This window comes from Amblyomma maculatum, chromosome 1 (genome assembly GCF_055883805.1).
Source record: "Amblyomma maculatum isolate TAMU_Amacu chromosome 1, ASM5588380v1, whole genome shotgun sequence".
Classification (NCBI taxonomy): domain Eukaryota; kingdom Metazoa; phylum Arthropoda; class Arachnida; order Ixodida; family Ixodidae; genus Amblyomma; species Amblyomma maculatum.
The window spans coordinates 66,390,902-66,397,598 of NC_139344.1; the positions used below are offsets into that span (position 1 = coordinate 66,390,902).

At 46.9% G+C, this 6,697-nt stretch overlaps 1 protein-coding gene across 1 annotated transcript in view; it reads right to left on the minus strand.

Moving 5' to 3' along the window:
• The window catches only part of Ac76E (adenylate cyclase type 2 Ac76E), a 586,427-nt gene extending 582,540 nt beyond the window's left edge, over nt 1-3,887 (minus strand). The window contains exon 1 of the mRNA XM_084588246.1: nt 3,682-3,887. The gene's annotated coding sequence lies outside the window, so the exon portion shown is untranslated. The remainder of the gene's footprint in view (nt 1-3,681) is intronic.
• Nucleotides 3,888-6,697: the final 2,810 nt, after the last annotated feature.

Genomic DNA, 6,697 nt, shown 5'->3' on the forward strand with positions numbered 1-6,697 from the left:
CTTCAACAACGACTTAAACTCGGCCGCCGCAAACAACTTCAGTTTTGCAACCGTCTCCGGTTGTAGTTTTTGTTTTTTCGTACCGGCTGACGTCCTGCCCAGGCAACGGAAAGCGTCAGTACACAACCGCCAGCAGGCATCCCGCATCTCTCTGTCAACACGGAGTATCATGGAAACCCTCATCCTTAGGGTAGCAAAGCGTGACAAGGTTCTCAGACGACAAACTTTCGACACACTGCATACCCACAGTTTTAAAGAATAACCACAAATAAACGGGGCAGCCACGAGGGATAACCGTGCAGAAAGAGACGACGACCGCACGCCCCGTTTTTTTGAGCTAACAGTCGGAAGACATGGAAAATTAACTGGCCAAGCACCACGCCCTGATGCACTCAAAGGTGAAGCAAGAACTAAACGGTACACAAACCTTAATAGGCGCATTTACCCCGCTCTTTTGCGCAGTTGAAACATTCCTGGATCGAGCACTCATGCTTCGGGGAGTCCGTCCAACAAATACGCGCTTTTGCACGCTACGCAACCTGGCGTCAACTTAATCGCCCGTTAGTGGGACTTGACCACACAGCTGCGTTCGATATATATTTCGTCTCACTGGTGCGCAATTCGACGCTCTACCCCTGTAATTAGTAGCAAACAACGTCAGTTCCTGCTGTATTCGGTCATCCAGCACCAGAGCGGACATAAGCATTGGATGGGATTAAAGCGTTTCCTTTGGTTCCCAGGACGCCGATGAAATGTATCTTCCAACATGCACTGCCGAGCGAAAACCATGAAAGAGTATCCATCAGTGCGCGCCAGATTAAAGTCTGACCACTTGCGCAGTACCTTGAAGCGAACGTTGCAAAATCTATCTCTCAGTACTTCAACTACAGTCGGGGTGGGGGAACCGAGCTGGGGGGACGGGGAACCTCAAAAGCGGCTTCATGTAGGGAACCTGTCTCAGAAGCCGCGGAGACCCGGCAAACGCATTGCGGTGGTGGAATAATCCAAGGGCCGAGGGCCGCATATTCGGCTAAGAGCGAGTGCTCGCCCTCTACGGAGGCCCATATGGGAGCTCGACTCGAATTGTCAGACAGTCAAATCCTACGCTGCCCACATTCCCCTCCAGCTTCCCATAACCCTGTCCTAATTCCCATTTTCCCATTACCCTTCAACCCATCCCTTCCGTTACTTCCCAGGGGAGATACGTGGGGTCTCCCTGGGCCCGTTTCCTCGGCTGTGGGTCGCTTTAGTAGCACCTCCCCCTTTTATTTAATAACTTCCAACCAAAAACTTTTGTCTCATTGACCTATTCATTTATTTTTCGACTTGCGGAACTTTCTCTCCCCGCGATACATTAGTGGTGCGGGCGGAGTCTGACTTTGGACTCCATCTTACCTTGTGTGTGTATTCGGTCTCGTCAGTTCCGTGCGAGCAAATTGTGCTCCCTTCGCAATCTGCCTCATTCCGCGCTGTCGACGCACGAGTGCGGAACTTGCCCTGCCCGCATCTCGAGCGTCTAGCAAGCCTCGAAAGAGTAAAAACAGCGGCAGCGCCGCTACTTCCTTTTCCATTGTCCTCGTGAAGACTGGATAATAACATTCCCAAGTAGCACGTCCTCTCCGTCGAGGAAAAACAAAAAAAAAAAAATAATGTAGGCGGCTCGTATACCACGTCGGCTGCGCAGGTGCCATTGTACCAAGTAGCCTCCGAGCGATTGCAGTTGATTTTACAAAAAAGAAAAAGAGAAAAGAAAACGTAGGGTACCGCTCTTGAATTTGTAACCTCCCGCACTGTATACTCCCCTAAATGTAAAAACAATTGCCGATTCGTACAATGCTGTGGGGAATGTTGTGGTGCAAGAGACAGCGTCTCCGGCGCTCATTGCGCACTAGGCAAGCTGGTACATTGTAAAGTCCGTACCCATTCTCGAGTGTGCGAATCTGATTTATTTTTTTTTTTGTGCTGTTATTATTTTTATTTCTTTATTTATTTTCAACCGAGATCCCCTGAACTGCCCCTCTTAGCCCGACAACTTCTCCTAACTATAAAGAGCGTTCTAACACTGAGTATGTGGACGGCTGGCTTGCACCGACTGCACGTGGAAAATAATCTCCCGGACGAATAGGTTTCAGTAAAAACAAAAAAAAAAAAAAAGGAAAGAAAAGAAAAGTTCTAAACCTCCCATTTTTACTAATTCGAAATTTTCTTATCAGCTGCGCCTCGACTTAAAAATTAACCCTTCCACTGTGAGAAAACACGCTTTTATGCGCCTTTGTTTACGCGGAGACAGGCACGGAGATTTAGAAAACGTAGATAAAATCAGAATCAGAAGTTTATTTTAGCACCGTTACACAATGCTGCGGGTGTAGGCAAAAAGCCTTCTGGGTGCTTGACGAGACCTACACCCAAGTAAAATCACTATACTAAGCGCGAAAAGCGGATGTTGCCAAGGTACTAATGAAGCTTTATTCTAAAACAAAGGTCATCTTGGTTTTGGGCGCACTGCGCAGAACCTCAACGCCAAAAAAAAAAAAAATAACGACTCGGCACATAGCATAACCGTTTGTATTATTGTATCATTACACACTGATTACAGAATGTGCGAAAATCGCGTATTTCCACCGTTCTAAAAACTCTCTCTAAACGTGTGTATATGAACAACACTTGTTGGCTGGGAAGAGCGATTTTTTCAAGTATTCGTTCAATCTGCGGCGCGCAGAACAGATCGTTCGACGCAAAACATATTGTAAGTTTGCTAACTACAATCGCAGCAACTTTGAAAATACGTCAAATTCAGTTATTTTTACGCTTAGGCGGCAAGCGCAATTTAGCCGTGTTTAATTTTCATTACAGCCAGTAGTACACATCAAGCTCTTTTTCAGAATAGTTCATTAGAGTGAAATAACATCTTATGAAGTGGACCAACATACCTTCCTTATTTTACCACTGCCAAAATCAGGTTTTTTGGAATATGCAGGTTGTTGAAAATAAGCGCGCATCTTATCAAGTGCTGCGATACGAGACAATATGATTACTGAGCGTTGATGTTTGTTACGTGTAGCTGCGTTGACAGCTGCCTCTTTTATTTTTTCGATTTTTCTTCGCGATCATCCGTGTTTTGCCAACCTGTCGGCCCTCTTCTAATATATGTAAGTTTGATGCAGGAGGAGAAATAGATGTAAACAAATAAAGGTAACTTTATTCCAACGTCGAGTGTAACGTAGGGGTTCACGCAAAAAGCCTTCACAGTTGAGTGCACCCGACTCATTGGAATATTAATTCGTTTCCTCCTGTTTTCTTTCGCATGTACGTACCCAGATAATGTCCAGTTTTTTTGTCAGTGAGCAATCGCAAAAAAGCAATAGAGAAAAATATTGTTCTTAACGTTCAGCGCGAACTTTCCCGAACATCTTAGGCTGCCCTGTATGCGGCTGTTACGAAAAACCATTTCATTTCGTACAAGCCGCATTTTTACAGGGAGCGCAGCAAGCATGAAAAATGAATCGCAGCCACATTCAACGCTCAGTGCAAGCATGAAAATCTACTCAAGCAGTACACTCTTCTTCACCTCCGTTATTGTTATTATTGCTTGTGTTTTTTTTTTTTTTTTCGCGAGTTTCAAAGTTCGGACGTGAACTCAGGTGGCGGCTACCACCGATCAGCCCTACAGCGGAAACCCACCTGCTCTCTCCGGGAAAGTTGCGAGGCTGTCGGAGTCTGGAGACCAGCGGCGCGTCGCCTAAGCCAGAGCTGTCAGCGAAGGCATGCCAGGAGAGCGGAAGGACGGAAGCGGACCCCCTGTATCCGGCGCCGGAGGAACCGCTGCGCCGCAGGTTGCTTGCTCACCGCCGAAGGAAGTTCATCAAGTGGCATCCAGAGGCAGCCAGCGGTGGGTCGGGCCCGGCTCCCGACTCCCGATGTGGCGCCATCTCGGCTTCGAACGAGCAACTGCTGCCTCGCACGCCGCCAAGGCCCGCGCACCGCGCACGCGTAGCGGTTCGATTCCACCCGAGCTGTGGACCCGGCGCTGTGGCCTCTTTTGCGGGGGCCTTGGGCCGTCGTGGCGCCGAACGTTAAGCGCCGGCCAGACGAAGCGGCGCGAAACTTCAGAAGGACGAGACGCGCGAAGTGCCTGCTCGTATTTTCGCGGCAGTGTCCCGATGCGGAGAACGTTGGGGAGGAGAAAAAGGAAAAGGAGTGCTGCTCTCATCTGCCATTGACCCACGCTGCTGCGCACCTACGCCAAGTCGGCAACCGTCGTCAGTGTGGTACTACAGTGCTACGTGCATGTTCTACTGCAAATACAAAGGGTGGATAAAGACAGGAGGTTGACTGAATATGTCCGCCATAGCAAGCTTCATGGAGATGCTTAACTAAAAACGGAAGCCATGCGTGATCATTGTTGTTATTTTCAGTCAGGAATGTTTCAGTGTATGCCCACTTTCTCGCGCAGCCTAATACCGGCTCACTATCTCCACTTCACCAAGCCATCGCATTGACCAAAAAAGAAATTAAATTGGTTAAAAATAGTGGAAATCAAAGGGATCAGAACAAGATTGGTCACTTTTAACAGCACATTAAGTACAGAGTCGATTACACTTGTCTAGAGCACTGGAGCGATGTTCTGTTGTTGAAGTATATAAAGTGAAACTCTGAGGTAGGTGCAGACGTTAAATGGTTGTACTTGCGCTCTAGCAAACCCTCGTCGTGGTAAGAAGCGCGCAAGCACAAGCGCATGGACTCTGACAAAGCAGCTGCGTTAACATTTCACTTAATGTGCTCCGCGGCGCACCGCTCAAGCGCTCTAGACAAGTGTGATCGACTCTGCACATACTCGAATTGAAAGCGTGTTTTCCAGAAAGCACCGCTTCCAAAGGAATACTACTGTATACCACTATTAGAGACCTGGATCCAGTCATGTCTTGGTGTTCCTTACGTCGTTGCCTCGTTCTCACCTGGAAAACAGTCGAGGTACATATAGCAAAACGCCAGGTGGGAAAAGAAAACCTACCTGCTCTTTTAAACTGGCTTCGCTTGATCTCCGGAGCTGTCAATTAAATCACATCATATGCGGCAGTGCAACGGCTACTGCGCCTGTATTTAATTCTTTACGGAAGAACATACTTGGATGAATACATATTTAAGAGCGAACGACATTGCAGTCTGCCAGAAGTATTGATGGACAGACGTATCAGAACACTTTATACCGTGTCCCTCGGAGCCTACGAGGCGTTTTGTAAATGCGAAGCAGTAGTGGGGCTGTTTTCTTGAAAAGCCGGCGTCGCGGCGTTGGCGTACGGCGGCATTAAGTAATGCAATAAAGGGCCGAGATGGCAGGGATCTCATTCAACCTCTCTTGCGTAGTGTCGTCGAAGAAAGAAACATTTTCACCGAAGAAAAGACAAAAACAAAAACGTAGAGCCGGGATCGGAGGCCGCCAAGCTTTTTATCGCAACACGAGCGTACTACCTCTATCCTATTCTTCAGTGCGATAGATAAAAGACCTTTTGCGACTTCCTTATACCTAAAAGTAGAGAGCAACACATTTCTGCATAAACTTAGACACCCTTAACAGAGTGAGAGGTTTCATCGGTGTAATAGAGCAAATTGAAGAAATACTTGAGCTCTAGGGTTCTCTATAATTCTATCGTAAACGTAGGCGCCATCTAGATTTTTTTTTTTTTTGAGGGCAACAGCGAGGCAAAAAATTGTTGGAAAGAGTAGAGAAGTCGACCGGAGTAACAAGTGTCCACTGACCGGCTAGTCCAAACGAGGGAAGAGAAATTAACTGACCAAAAGAGGAAAATCGTAGCCGAAAGATGAGCAGTTGAAGTGCGCGAATTAAAATTTTCAAAATAGCGAATCGAATAAGTGCATGCTAAAAATTATTTGAAAGGAATCGGATATGCTCTTATGTTTTAAAAATCCTTTGGGGTAATGGACTCAATCTTCGATTAAGGCCCGCCTCAGTTTTTTTCGAGGACTGTTTCGCCCACGCTGATGCCCACAGCATGCTGTCGAGGTCTGTTTGCTCGGAATGCAGGGTTCTTGGCACGTCCCATTCGTGTGACGGCGTCCATAATGCGCACACATTGCCTCCGAGATTATACAATGCGGCAGGCAGGTTGAGAAAACAGTGCCTTGATGTCATATCTCGAAGACTATGGCTCAAACGTAGCTCTTGTCCAACGTGTTCTCAATCTACTGATATGTTGCAGTGGTTTATTTGCTGGCTTCATCAATAACAAAAGGAGATTACCTCCTATAATATTACGGTCATAGTCGAAGACTATGGCTCAAACGTAGCTCTTGCCCAACGTGTTCTCAATCTACTGATATGTTGCAGTGGTTTATTTGCTGGCTTCGTCAATAACAAAATGAGATTACCTCCTATAATATTACAGTCATAGTTAATGCTTTGACTTCACGTTGCGCCCTCTATTTGTCTATGTTGCGCCTTTTGACAGTTTTATAATTACGACTGAATATTGAAGCGATGTCTCGCGAACGCCGCGCGCTCGCGGTTTCTGGGGGCCAATGACGACGTGTCATTGTCCGATTTTCCTTAGTCATCCAAAGAAGTTATTTTGTGCCATTTGGTCTCGCCTTCAGGCTCCCTAAGTCTGTTTGGTTGAATCCTTGCAAGAACCACTAAATGTGCGAATACCTGAAATTGTTCCGGTGCAGTCCATCGCAT